The sequence below is a fragment of the Protopterus annectens genome, chromosome 6.part0 (assembly GCF_019279795.1).
Source record: "Protopterus annectens isolate FY-2018-M chromosome 6.part0, PAN1.0, whole genome shotgun sequence".
Lineage (NCBI taxonomy): Eukaryota > Metazoa > Chordata > Ceratodontiformes > Protopteridae > Protopterus > Protopterus annectens.
In genome coordinates this window covers 1895832791-1895849113 of record NC_056737.1, presented here as the reverse complement: position 1 = coordinate 1895849113, position 16323 = coordinate 1895832791, and positions in this window count along the sequence as shown.

The following is a 16323-nucleotide window of genomic DNA, read 5'->3' as shown; positions in this document are numbered from 1 at the left end:
AAGACCTCTGTGGGCATGTCTGACAGGGGCAGTACGACCACAGATGCTCCCACGAGAACCCATGTACATCTGCGTGTGTGGTACCATGTCAGGAATCTGGCCATGGCTGCTGTAAGGGGATGCATGAGCCAATGATACCACACTACCCTGGTCAATCCCACTGTATGCTGTCCCTCAGCTAAGGACATTGGTGACAATGGATGTATCGGCAGGATGACTGCGCGCATTGATGGGGTTGACTGTTGTGTAGTGTCAACTGTCTGACCAATGACATACCCTGTCACACCTCCCTGTGCCATTACACATGTATCATCATAATCACTATCCCCAGCAGTGGCTTCAGGTTCCCTGCTGTACTCCACCAGAGCAACATCAGAACCTGTGAGAGGAAGATAGGAAACACAGTTTACAAATGTGTACACGATATTAGCGCACATGCACACATGCACACATGCACACGTGCACATGTGCACATGCACACATGCACACAGGCACACAGGCGCACATGCACACAGGCACACATGCACACTTACACACATGCACACATGCACACAGGCGCACAGGCACACAGGTGCACATGCACACATGCACACAGGCGCACATGCACACATGCACACATGCACACAGGTGCACATGCACACATGCACACAGGTGCACATGCACACAGGCACACAAGCACACAGGCACACATGCACACAGGCACACAAGCACACAGGCACACAGGCACACTCCTCAGTACAGCAGATACAAATACACACACCTGCAATCCAACACATACACAATACTATTTAAGGGTGGGTGACAGTATCACAAGGAAAAACATCACTGCACACATTTCAGCATGCAGATTATGTGTTGCACAGGAACATGCAGTGCAAGTGTAGACAGCCCTTGTTAATAACAGTATATGTGTACTTGATGCTTGTGTGTACTTGTTTAGTGATTGTCTACACCCTGGGACACAATGTGTACAAGGACATAACAATGTTGTGCAAGTGTTACAAGCTGTGGGTGCATAGATTTGCACACACACACACACACACACACACACACACACACACACACACACACACACACACAAAACGCATGACGGTGCTATGCAATGACTGCTATGTGTACCTTTGTGGTCGGCGGAACTGGATGTGGTGTAGTAATGTGAGCCATGATCAACATGCTTCTTGTGGTCAGTCAACAATAATAATGTGTGCCAGACAGGCAGCTAGCATGCTGCACCTGACGTGAAGTAACATGACTACATCCACAATTACACAGCCACTTGTTACATGGGTTTGTAAGGTGGCCAATAGTGAGCATTGCCTAACATGAATGTATTATTTGTTCAAAACTGTTGCACAAAGACATGATAGGCCTCTACCCCTCAGGTATATTATGTGTGCTGCGTAGATGATAAGTGGGATACTGAAGGGTGGCCATACAGCAGGTGTCATAATTGGACATGTGTAGCAGGCTAAGGTGTAGTGTGTATGCCAAACATGTGTGTGCTGTGTACATGTGTATCAGGCATGTCTATGCAATGTCCAGTACTGTGTTGCCACACGTGTGTCATGCTCTGTGTATTGCATGTGAGTGAGGCAGCTATTGAGAATAATGGGATATGCATAGTCTCACAGCAAACATGCACAGCATGCATTATGCATAGGTGTGTTACATGTGCACAGACTACACCTCCATATGACATGCACATGTCATTAACAATAGTATTGTTATGACACAGTCACCAGCATGGATTGGCTGCCTTGCTGTCACTCCAGAGGGACCTGCAAAAATATGAGAGTGATTGACAGTGGCCACAACTGTGACATTGATACTGTGAGTATGATAAAGTACAGTAGTACAACAGGTGGCTTTCACAGGTGTACAGATTATGCTCAGAATATCAATCTTGCAGAAGAATAGGCAGGTTAACAGCTACACAAACAGTACACATCTCACACATGCATAAACTACCAGTACAGAGAACAGTCAACTACAGATATGGCATGTTACTTGCACACTCTGTTTCAACATGCTGGGTGGCTCTGGCCTCCATCATGACACATGTTTGTGGATGTTGCTGTTGGCCTGGAGCCACAACACTTAGGAGGTACTCCTCCACACTGGTGAGGGGGGGTGGATAGGTACCCCACCGCCTGTGGCAAGCTGTTGTCTGTGGATATCAGATGCATGCTGCCAGACATGTCTAAATCACTGCAGTAATGGTGTACCTGCTCATATGTCCAGTTATGCATGCCTATGTCATTTACCCGATGGACAAGATTGTGCCACAGTGCAGCCCTCTCATGCTGGTTCTGGCTGGTCCTGGAAAACAGCACACAGTAATGCTGCACCAGGCTCTGGTGGATCTCCTGATCCTCTGCTGCTGTATAAGGTGGGTTTTGTTGATGCACCATCACCCTGGAAGGAAAAGAAAAATATGTGAGCAAGTCATGTGGCACACTTAATATTCTAATGTACTGATATCACTTAACTGCCATATATAGCATCTGTCTGTCTATCAGGGGATAGATATGTTCGATACCACATATCAGTGCTCAGCCCACAACTGTCTGACATTGCCTGCCATACTCCATATAACAAACTAGTATACACAAGCACTCGGCACACTGTTTGGGATACAATGCACAACCTCACACCGGGGGTATGTATCAAGCTAATGGATGAAAAATATTGTCATCCCGTGCAATGAATGCAATGCACATTTACAGTTTCAACTGTAATCCACCCTAGTCTTTGATGCCATACCCCTACCTGACATATGTGTACAGTTGTTACTATAGCCAGCATACTGCTGTCACAGAGTATACATGCTGCCAGGTACACACACATACCCTGTAACACACATGTGATTGCGGCCATGATACAGGCATCATTACACACACATTACACATACATACAACACACAAATGTATGACAACACAGATGGCATTAACTGTGTACCTTATAGTACTGTGTGCCCCTACTTACAGATACCTATGCATGAGGTATGTAATCTGTGCAGACTACAGGAAACACACCAGACAGTGTTACCAGGAAATGTGAGCATACACCATACTGTAGTGTTTAGGCCTACAACATCAGGTAGTACAACAGTTCATATGTGAGCTGGATTCAACAGCAGTACCACTTACTGAGCATACATGTATTGCTTCTGCCTACGATGGGATACCGCAGTCGTACAAAGGGAAGTATGGCACAACATATGCCAATCTACTATGTTTGCATCCCGATAACTGACACATCTTTCTCTGGCCTCACACCAAGGACACCAACTACCATGACAGACACAAACTCACACTAAGCTATCACACCTTTACAGACCTTGCACACAATCAGTGTCACACTTATTCAACGTCACATAGCTGGTATTGCACTGAGTACATGTGTGTGTGCACTGTGTCATAGGTAGGTACTGTGCTATTGGCCCTGGGCCTAGGGCAGCCTAGCCATATGCTGCCCTGCCCTTTGGGACACATGTAATGTGATTTTACTTGCTCCTGTGAAATGGTTACACAGAGGTGACTCACAGGGCATATTACCTATCTCTATAACATTAATCAGGGGGTTGTATGACATCTACTAATAAGGAACCTTGTTTGTTAATGCTGGGTGGTTTACTCCAGGGTATGGCATATCTGTGTATAGAAACCTGTACCTCCAGCATGTGCTGTTTAGTGCAGTGACAAGGATTAGGGCCCTAGGTCATGTAGGCTGGATGGATTGTGAGATGTTGCCATGGTGGCTGGCCAACTGGTATGGGTGTGACATAACTGTGTATGTCCAGCAGTGGTAACCTCTGTGTAGGAAGTATGCAAGGCACTCTAGCTGTGGTTTTGAGAGTCAGTCTGCATAGGGAATGTGTTTGAGGGCATTATCAGTGTTTCTTAGGTATGTCTGTGGCCTTTCCACTTGCTGTAGTTCTCATGGGAGGTACATACTGCATAGGACATTGTGAGGTGTAGAGGGGTACACTGACTTGCATTTCCCTAGCTGAATGTTGAGATTTATCGATGATGTTCTGATAATATGGGATGGCACTGTCGATGAACTAAATACATTTTTGAAATATATCAACAATGTCTGTTCCTATATTAAGTTTATGCATAACTTTAATACAGAAAAAATTAATTTTTTAGAGATTATGATCTATAAATCTGATGGCAAATTAGTTTCTGAAATTCATAAAAAAGAATTTCAAAACAACATGTATTTACACTATTCAATTTTATATCCAAAAAAGACCAAGTGGAACATTGTCAAAGGTCAAATAAATAGAATTAGTAATTTGACAAAAGATGATGAAATCTTTCATGTTGAGGCTGACAATTTTTGCAAGAGAATGTTAAGTAGAGGTTACCCCCAGGAAATGGTAGATAAGGTGATGGCAGAAGAAATTATGAAAAGGAACAATATAATTGTAGATAAACCAAAGCTTTAGCATTACAGAATAGTACTGATTCTAATACTATTAAAAGTATAGTTAGAAGGAATTGGGGAATATTAAAAGGAAATAGTGAAATTATAAAGAAGTTAGGAGATGAACCAAAATTTGTACAAAAAAGTGCAAACCATCTTAAAGATGTTTTTCAAAAGAAGTTAAATAAAAATAAGGCTGTGGAAGAAAAGAAAGGAATGGTAAAGTGCTTCAGTTGTAATTATTGTCAATAGCTATACATCAAAAGTCACGAAATTACACTTGGGAAAACTTTAGTAGAAGTCCCAGGTAGATTCACATGTAGATCTAAAAATGTTGTTTATGTATTAATATGTGTAGAATATAGCTCCTTTTATGTAGGCAAAACAAAAAGAGAATTGTATAGGAGAATCTATGAACACCACTATGCTATTGGTAAGGGTGATGTAAAAAATGCTATGGGTAAGCATTATGTTGAAAATAGATGTAAAATAAATTTTAAGTGTTTGGTAATAGATTCAGTGCATCCTAATGTTAAAATTATTAACGTAGAAGAAGAATTAGGGTGGTTGGAATACTGCTGGCAGGTTAGATTAAATGCATGTTTCCCCCCGGGACTTAATAACAGAGAAGAATTTATTATGTATTTAAAAAGGAAGGGACTGAAGCATTAGGGATTTTAGTTAGAGGTATTTGTCAGCATTAGGCTGACTGTTGTTTTAAAACTGCTAATTCAGCTTTTAATGATTAATTGTCAATTAAGTTTAATTGACTGCTATTTTAGTATTTAAAAAGGTTTTGTTTAAGTGTAAGCCATTAGTCTGAAGAAGTCTCCATTGCAGGAGATGAAAGCGCTTACTTTTGGCTTGTATTTTACTTGAAATATTGTCTTGAACTTGTGGATTAAATCTTGAATGTCATTTCTTGGAGCTGCCATCGTTTTTTTTGCTGTTTTGGATACTGATTTGGTTAATAGCGTGCTGCTGTATTTCAAGATAGTTAAAGAATGCCTTATGACTGTCCTTGGCTAGGGATGCTGCTTTATCTTCATAATTAGCTTTAGAGGACTTTACAAGACTTCTGATTTGCTTGCTCAATCTGTGGAGGAAATTCTTCATTTGCAGAGGCAGTGGCCTTGTAATCTTGGACATCAGTTTTTTTTTTTCCTTTTGTAATACAATCCACCACCAGTGCTGTTAACCAACAGGGTGCTGGCAGAAACTGGACTAATTATGGCCAAAGGAGAAGGAGAAGAAGAGGGGGAATGCATGCCCAAAGGCAGGAAGAGAGAAGAAAGGTTATAAGGTTTCTGGATGTGGTGAGAGAGGAAATTCAGGTGGTTGGTGTGATAGAGCAAGATGCAGAGGACAGGAAGAAATGGAAACAGATGATCCACTGTGGCAACCCCTAATGGGAATAGCCAGAAGAAAAATAAAAAGATATAATCTGTTTATACTAGATGTCCACCAGATTGGCTTGTTTATTCAGGAGAGCCCAGTTTTAATCTGGTCAGGTACAGCTGAGTCTATGCAGTTGTTTAGATGATTATACAGGGTATTTGTGTACATCTCTGCATAGAAGTCATTATTGCCTGTGATTGCAGGGGGTATAAAACTTTTTATAGCATCCCTTAGTAGGCTATAGTTTGCTTTGGAGAAGTTCCTTAGTTTTTATACTCCTTTGGGGGTGTGAGAATCCTGTTCTCTAGACATGTCCAAATGGGTAATTGCTTGTGGTTAAGGGAAACAAATGTGCAAATGTAAAGGCCAATGCATTTTATGCCAGTTTGGTGAGCGAGATGCCATCTCCCGAATATGGGAACATTGAACTGATGTTGACACTCTCCTATTTTGCAGCCCCCATGCAGACTGGGACAACAACTTAAATATTTCACTTAGTCATATGTTCCCCTGAAGGACTGGGTCATGCTGAAAGACTCAGTATAACATTTAGACAAACATTTTCACTGCTGCAATTATATTCATAAATGTTAAGTCCAGTCTCTGTCAAATCTGTACTCATATAATGGTCAGAGACCTCTCTCCTACTCCAGGTAATATGTAATGCAAAGTAGAAAGTAATGTACATGGGAACAAATGAGCCACACATGACCAGGTCAAAAGAGTGTTTAGGTCAGCAAAGATGCAGAAAATGAACACAGAGATTTGTTTTTCAATATCTATTTTCAGTTTTCTGAGTTATTTCCTGATATACTCTGCTTTGTACAAAAGCACCCCACAACTTAATATATAATATAGCAAGAAAAGTGAGCACAAGCAGAGCTGGGGATCACAATGATGTAAAAATCCATTATTTTTCCACAAGCCGCTGTAGAACAATGAAAACTTTTATTAAGCAAGATACACACAATTAGATAAGTGCTTTCATCTCTGCTGATTCAGAGACTTCTTCAGATCCTGAGGTTGATTTGTATTAATATATAATATACCAACACACCCTCAGGCTTACGCAAGTCAAATTATTGAATAATATTCTCTGTAAATCTGACAAATAACCTGACCTGTTTAGCCTTATTAAAAGGTACACACCAACAAGACTTCTAAGATGCATCATTCTAAACTATGTCATCATTATGAAATCTGGCAAAGCATAATGAAAAATCCCTATACTCCATGGTTATAGCCAAACAAAGGAATACCATCACATTAAACATCCACTACACTTCAGATACAGACTCAGATGACTCCACACTCATTTGCACATTAGACAACCTGGCACATATCCAAAAACTTACTCAGGGAACTTTCACAATCAGTGGAACATGACTTTATAACTCACAGGTCATGCACAACCCCCCCCCCCAAAAAAAATATAAATAAATATTACGAGCCAGGTTTATTAACACTTACACTACATATTCACTAAGTGTACATAATATGTATTCAAGAACATCCCTACCACATTTTTGCACCTTCTGTTCACTTAGAAAGATTACACTAAATGTACAAGTAGTCTACACTTTGTGGTAACCTTTATGAATCCTCCACCATATTTAAAGCTGCAGGAAAATCAGTGGGAAAACTAAAATTATGAGAAAGAAGGTGTGAGCTATGTTTGTATTATCTATTTACTCAGCACGGTATACACTTAGTATAGGTGTTAGTGAATCCCAGGGTACTTCTTTTTTTCCCCTAAATCTGTCTCTCATGAAAAAAAACTAAATTTAAAATACATCCATTGAAGTCACTTATCATAGTTAATTATTAGGGGTGATAATGGATAATAATCTTAAATTTGACCAGATATACAAAATTGCATATAAAGTATACTAGAAACTAAGGATGCTTTATAAAGCTAAAAACTTTCTCATCAATGCAACTAAAATTATACTTGCCACTAATTATCTCCTCCCCTCATTATTTTATGGTGCTTCTATCCTTACTAACCTCCAGGCATCACAAAAAGCAAAACTTGAACAATGCTATAACAATGTGGCTAATTTACAGCAAATACCCTTTTCAGAACCCACCACTGTAGAGCACTAAAAATGTTAATTGGTTAGAACTACTCCACCAACTAGCATATACACAGCTTTTTACCACCTTAAAATTATCCAGCATCCATCTGCTTGTCCATCCCTAAATAACATTCTACACAGCTATGTTCCCACTCAGTCATTATGATCCAGTGACCAAAAACTTCTCTCTATCCTCAAACCTGTCAAGTCTGTTGGGCATGGTCAGTACTCATACCATGTTGCTAAGACCTGGAACTTCTTACCTGTATCCATCAGGTCCATACCCTCCCTCCAGTTCTTTCAAATTATCCTGAAAGACTTCCTACCCAAAATATTGATCTGTTTTTGCTCAACCCTAGGATAAACCTCAACTTGAGTTAAACTTTTCTTCTCTGTCTCTATACTATATCCTTAAACTACTGCTCAGGCTGTAATGCCTCTATTCTTAAATCTCTCACTGTCTTTCTGCATCACTAACTTTCTGGCTATTATTTTTTTAACTGAAACCAACATTCTATTTTTTCATGTAATATAACAGTCAATGTCATACATTCTACTATCTACATACTGTTTTTGTACACTATCTACTCATTGGCTATGAATATATCCCTTTTCTTTCAACCATAATCTTCTTTTTTCTTTCTATACTCTAAGCTGCTTTTTTCATTGCCCACCAAATTTCAACTTCCCTTCTACCTAGTGCTAACTTACTACTCCTTTAATTACTTTATAGCTATCTCAAGTATTTTATATGCATCAGCATTCCCTCCTTATCAACTCACCTTCACACTGCCTTGCTGTCACTGTTTTAAGTATATCTGCCACTGACATATCATATATTTTTCTTGCCTTCTATACAATATATACTTTTAATAATATTTTTCTCCTATACCATTATATTTCACCCAAAAATCTACCATTTCCCTATGATGGTACAATCTACTTTTGTCAGAATGCTAATTAGCAATGTTTTTTTTATGGCTCAGAATATTATTACTCTGTATTGTATGTTTTGTCAATTAGTTGCTGATCTTACTTACTACCTGCATTTCTTGTATTATCCTGTAATGTGTTTTCTTATATTGTATTGTATTGTACTGTAATATTATGTGTTTCTGGTAATGTATTGTAATATTGTTATGTGTTTCTGGTATTGTACTGCATGAATTTTCATGTAATGCTTTTTGTAAAGGAGCTTTTCTCCCCGGGCCTCTGGTAAAAACAGGCCTCTGGCCCAGTTGGACATCCCTGATTAACAAATGGAAAATAAAAAATATGGTGACAGTGACTATAATTGTCTATAATGTTTTAACTCTATAAAATTGCCTAGATGTGCAGTATATCTTATAACATCTTGCAACATAGTTTATATTTTTTCAGCTTATGCAAAGTTCATTACAGTTTTTCTCATGTCATTTGTAATGGATTGGATTATACTGTATTTGTATTGTACTGCATGCGGAGCTTTTCTCCCCGGGCCTCTGCTGAAAACTTGTTCTGTAGCCCGAGTCAGACCACCCTGGTAAAAAATGTCAAATAACTAAATAAATAAATAAAATAAACTATATCCCTAAATATAAAAAAAATAACTGTTCATACCCTGCACTTCATCACTCTTCCTTCTTCACTCACTTCTTAACTTCAATCAATTTCTATTCCCTGACTCACTATCTAAATATGTCGTAACCCTGTTTTTGCTGTCACTTCATATTGCAATTCCTGTTTGTATTACACTAACCTACCTTTAATTTCTCTAAAATGGCTAAACTTACTCTAAATATTAAATCATTGTCGTACAAGTTGTATTTATTTTAACCAATGTTAACACATTATGTCTATTTTGGTATAATTATTTAAACTTTAGATGTTTTTGTATTTTTTTAAGACTGTAAAATTAATATTCTTAAAATGTCTTTGTAATACTTTGGTGCTTTCCTCCCCAGGCCTTTGCTGACAGTCGGACTTTCCCGGTAATCAAATGTCAATAAATAAAAAAAAATCTAACATCCTCCTTGAGCTATCAACATGCCAAACACTGAAATACTTTTACTGTCAAGAAATATAAACATCTCTCTGCTTCATAGAATGAAGCTTAAAAAAATAAATAAATAAAATAAATCAAATTGACTTCATGCTTTTACTAACATTTCCTTATTATCTCATTACTCACTTGCAGAAATTATCATTAGTAACACATTCCTTCATTCACTTTAGTACAGTACACAGACTTTTTATTTTTCACAGATTGTTAAATGACCATTGTTAACTAAAACTTTCCACGTCATGTAAATATGCATATACTTCTTATCCTTTTCCTATATCAATCAATCTATCTATCTATCTATCTATCTATCTATCTATCTATCTATCTATCTATCTATATATCTATCTATCTATATAGAAGGACATATGGAACACAGTATCATTTGTTGCTAAACAAAGCCATAATAGAGAGTCATGGCTAGATTACAAAAAACATTTGGCAGCAAGCCACATTCAAGGATATTAAAACACTTACAGATATATCAGATGTACCTTACATTGACCAATTACATTGCAGTGACTATGAAACAGTGACAAACTGCTTTGTAACTAAGCCATGACAAAGGGCTGTTTATTATCCCTAGCATAAAAATTAAAAGGGAAATATTCCAGGTGATTCTTTATCACTGTTGCTGTTTTGTCTTTTTCTTAATTCATTAAACTCTATACTTAGCAGATTATGCTATGATTACAGTTTAACTCCCAGAACCCTACTGTGTTTAAAGACATCTCTTCGACTTTATGTGGATGAATTAAAACTGTATAGTTCATCAGATGAGGAGTTGAACGCTGGACTACATATTAAAATTTAGATACTGTAAGAATGGCGTTTAATCTTGATAAATGAGCAAACTCAAGATTTAAAAGGGAAAGCTACAGCACCAAAAAAAATTAACCTGGGACAGGAATGTGAAGTAAAGGAACTTGAATAGGAGGGAATGTATACATATTTGGGAATAGATGAAGGGTCAGTAAGTAGTACTTCAGAAGACTAAGGCCAGTATTCATAGTCTGAGGTTTCACATTTTCTTAGCACTAAGCGAAGAACATTGTTATGTGGTTATACAAATATTGGCCTTTCAGAATGACTATAAAAATGCGATGGTGTTTGTTAAACACGCCCCCATCACAAAAGCCTAACATGCCTAAAGCATAAGTGATAGGGGAAGAGATAATACACATACAAGGGGCATTACATGTTTCATATCAATAAGATTCATAGTGATAACTCTAAAATTACTTCATTTGTATTCTAAATGTGTAAATGACCTGAGCTTATGCCAGTAAGCAGCAATTTGCCATGAAAATACACAGTTGCAAGGAGAAGGGAAAAAGGGAACTAGGAATATGTACTCCTATACATTTTAAAAGTAGGAGCAATTACTGAGCTTACTTAAAAAAATGTATTGTATTTTAGTGCTTCTGCATACATGGACAAACCACTGAATGGGGTCACTGAGGGAAATATTTCATTTTGTAGTCAATGAAGTGCTTGTGCAGACATGAACAACCTAGTAAAGGGATTGCTGGGGAAATGTTTCATTTTGGTGTCAGTAAAGTGCTTCTGCATACACGGACAAACTACTGAAGGGGTCACTGGAGGAAATGTTTCATATTAGTGCTTATGCATGCTTGGTGAAACTACTGAAGAGATCGCTTGTGGAAATGTTCTATTTTGGTGCTGTACATGCTTGGACATACTACTGAAGGAATGCCTGGAGAAAATTTTTCATTTTGGTGTTTATGCATACTTGGACATACTGCTGAAGGGATCACCGAGGAAAATGTTTAATTTTGGTGCTTGTGCATACATGGTCAAACTACTGAAGGGACCAGTTTGGGGACATGTTTCATTTTGGTGCTTCTGCATACTTGGACATATTACATACTACTAAAGGGATCGCTTAGGGAAATGTTTCATTTTGGTACTTGTGCATACTTAGATGTACTACTTATGGGTTGGTTGGGGGAAATACTTAATTTTGATGCTTGTGCATACTTGGTGAAACTACTGAAGGGAGGAAATGTTTCATTTTGGTGTCAATGAAGTACTTGTGTGTACATGGTCAGACTGCTGAAGTGAACACTGGGCAAACATTTTTTTTTTTGTGCCATTTTAGTGGTTGTCCATATTGAACAAACTGCTGAAGGGGGTGCTGTAGGAAATTATTTGTTTGTGTGTCAAGGAAGTGCTTGTGCATATGGGGACAAACTAACAAAGAGTTGGGGGCAAATTGGATTGCAACACAGATATCAAAGGTGAAGCATCGCTTTCAACAACAGATGTGCATACTGCCCAAATATTGAATTATAAATTACAAGAAAACCTTATTAGCGTGCACCATTTTACAAAATATCTTATTTTCATCGCATTATACTTAAGGCATTTTGCATTAACGTAAATAACCTTTATAAATCTTGCCTTTGCTATGGTCATTCTTAAACCTCAGGGATATTCATATTGCATCTGCGCACATGGCTATGAATACAGCCCTAAAACTAATACTGAAAACTGCTTTGATATTTTGGATAAAGTCCAGGCTATGAATCGGTTTGTTTTTTCCTGTTATAACTTACAATTTTGGGGTGAATGACTGGTCTCAAATAGTATTGGATCAAATGGACATGAAAACAAGAAAAATACTTCATACTTAACAGATAATGTATAAAAATCGGTGTTTATCAAGATTACATATGCCTCACTTTGAAGGAGGTATGGGCCCTCTCAAAACTGACTACATGTATAGATATGCAATTGCGAGAATGCATATATATTTGTTGACCTCATCAGATCCAAACATTGTGCAAGTTTTAAATCCTGAAGAGAAGAATTCTAAGATAACTTCTGGGATTCATTAAAGTCTGTGTCAGAATAGTGTTATTCTGACACGGAGTGAACCATGTCTGTTTCTGCATAGCTTTGGCAGCAACGCACCTTGCATTTTCTTGAAGGCTTACTACTGCTAAAGCTAAGCAGACACAAACACTACTGAGTGCAGGGGGGCATGCTTAAGGAGTGCACGCACATCTAACACTACCCCTGCACTGAGAAAGTGACATAAAAGCATTTCAGTGCCCGCGGACACTGACATTAAGTAAAATGAGTATTTCAGTGTCGGCGGACTCTGAAATAGATAGGGGAGGAAGAAAAAAATACAGGGTGTGTGTGACAGGTTCTGTCACACACTCCCTGCATTGTAAAAGTGCCTTACGGCCATAGTCATCAAATGTACAGGTTTCTGCAGAATGCCCAGATGCCTGCCTGACATACTTCTCAACCTCCTAGAAGAAGAAAGCTGTACAAAGCCATAAATAATAGGGATACAAAGGCACAAAAATGGGGACACTTTTTAAATATTGCACTGATAAACCCAGGAAGCTGATAGAATAAAAGATTTGAAGTAGCATGGACTTCCTGAAGGCTATGAAGACTGAAACACAAATGCCTGCCATTTAAAAGTGCCATACAGCTGTAGCCGTCAAATGTGCAGGTTTCTGCAGAATGCCCAGATGCCTTCCTCACATACTTCTCAACCTCCTAGAGCAAGAAAGCTGTACAAAGCCATACATAATGGGGGAGAAAGGCAAAAAAATAAGGACATTTTTTAAATAATGCACTGACAAACCCAGAACATTGATAGAATAAAAGGTTTGCAGTAGCACGGATTTCCTGAAGGGTATAAAGTCTGAAATCCAAATGTCTGTCAATATGTTCTGACTTAAACCCTGAGTGATTTTCCAATGATTTGCTAGAAAACCATAGTCACAATTCCTAACTTTGTAAGACCATTAATTAAAATCTGTCCCTATGTTTCCCTTTACAATTTGCCTTACTGTGACTAACAAGGAGTACAGATACATGTAAATAAAGTGGGTTTATACATTTATATTTTTGTATTTCCATTCTCAGGTATGTTTAAGCGTAGCTGAGTGGCTGTGGGCATTTTGGCTTCTGCTCAGCATTGCTGAAACATCCCATAGGAGATAAATAAAAATAAATAACTGAAATCCTCATGCTGAGATAGCATATTAGTTAGAGTCCTGGCTTTACATGCAGGCATTCATGGTTTGAGTAGCAAAAGAGGCACTTTATTTTTACATGGGAAAGCAGTGTTAAAATTATTATTTTAATTTTAAATTATGTAGTAATTGATATTTGTCAACCAGGGTAGTATAGCTGGTCTAAAATGTAAGTGTGAGTGCATATAGCATGTGAGATCACCCATGTATACACAAGTGTCCCATACAGTATAGTCACACCCCATGGTAATGGAATGAAAGCAGATAGAGGGATGTCATGTAAAGTAAATCATATACACTTACTGATATGTCAGTAATGATTATTTAAGTCATTATCCTGATATCTGTTTTAAATGAAAATTGAGAAGTGCTCAGCTATGCTTAGACGATGTAAGCATTGCTTAAATGTGAATGCTAAGCAGCAGTCAGCTCAGCTAAACAGATATGCACACTGTTAAGCAATACACAGCAATTACCCCATTAAGCACGGTTCAACACAGCTTAGCGGATTTGCACACTGCTTAGCTGAGCTTAGCATTTTCAAAATGGTCCAATGAAGGCAAAGGGTGGGAATAGGGCTTTATTTAAACCGTGCAGGTAGGAATACAGATATAACCTATTTAGTTTGATCTCTGCAGGGACATGTCTGGTGTTGGAGAGGGAGTGTGCTTTCAGGCACAGGGCTGGGGCATCCTGGAGTCCAGGGTCATGGCTGGACTCCTCATAGAACACCATGATGACAGACTGCTGCAGGGCCAGTACCAGGGCTCTCAGTACAAAGTGGAGGCCTGGGTCCATCTGGCACATGACCTCACCAGTGCCACTGGAATCCACCAAACTAGTGAGCAGATACGGCATCATTATGCCAACCTAAAGCATAGGAAGGGGGAACTCTTGGCCCAATGAATCCAATATGCTCGGGACCGACATGCTTCAGCAGTTTGTAAGTATTCCAGATATAGCTGTACCAAATTCTGGCCTGAGTATGTGATAGACAATTATGCATAATGTTTGTTTCTCACATTTACAGCTGCAGAAGAGAGGGCTATGAACATTGAGGCCCATGCCAACAGATTAACAAGGATGGGCCAACAGGGTGGTGAGTACAGATCTACCTTTCAGTATATACTGAAATAAACAAGGAGTAAATTGTTTACTGTGTTCTGTGTGAAATGATTAAAGAAATGTTTGCCAGACTAATAGTTATCTACAGCATATGTAGTAGTAGAGCACTGTGTCATATAACTACAATAAAGGCCTAAACCACCAGCTGCTGTGTTTATTCTGGTATGTTGTTGTAGAAATAGAATGTGTACAGGTTCTGCACAGAAAATATGGCTTTGACAGCATGAATTAACAGAGGTTGTTCTGAGAATCAGCTAGTATGCAAAACAGTGGCTTGTGGAGCTGTAAACCAAGATATACATGAAATATGACATATGTTATGCACTAAGATCCAAACCCTGAATACAATGTCAAGTGTATTATAGTGTGTCCCCTGCTGCAGTGTCTTGTGTTAACCTTTGTTTTCCAGACTGTAAAATTTCAAAGGATTACTACACAGTACAATAACTATCTGTCATGCATGAATCTCAGGATTACACGTTCAGGCTGTCTAACTCACAGAGTATTAGGCAGAAAACAGTCAAGCAAGAGACAGCAATTCCCCAGTAGTGCAGTGTGATGAGAAACAGCCTTGTAGTTCATTTTAGCTCACCCAAACATTGTCCGAATCCAGTAAGTGGTATTGAGATATGTGCATATATACACTCAAGAAATCTGGAATATTTGTAGAAACAGTTAGATAGTGGTAACCAATATTTTCTCCACAGGTATTACAGGTAATGAATTGTGTGTAGTAGCTGTTTGAAAGGCATAATACACCATGTACAACTGTCCCACTGTCCAACCCCATGCCTGCAAATGACAGCAAGATAGGAACATACACCATGCCCTCTGCCAGATACATGTCTCTCAAGTGTCATGCAGTCAGGGCTAGTGATAACTGCGGCCAATCACCTTGGACAAAGATAGGAATCCAGGTGAACTATGCTAGTAGCAGATGCACGCAACATCATTACAGGGTAACCCTTCTTTGTCAAGTACATAACCCTGACATATAAAAGCCCCCTCCAGTAAAGTAGCCACAGTTCACACAGTCTGCACCATACCATTACAGGCTGACAGTCTAATAGGTATGTATGTGCCACATAAGCTATACCCATAGGTAGATGTAAAGTGAGGGCAGACCTGTAGAGTATTGAGCAGTACTGTTGTGAAAAATAGAAGCAGATACAGTTGTTAATGGACTTTTTATTCTCTCCCCCCACCCATCATCTGCATCAATAAT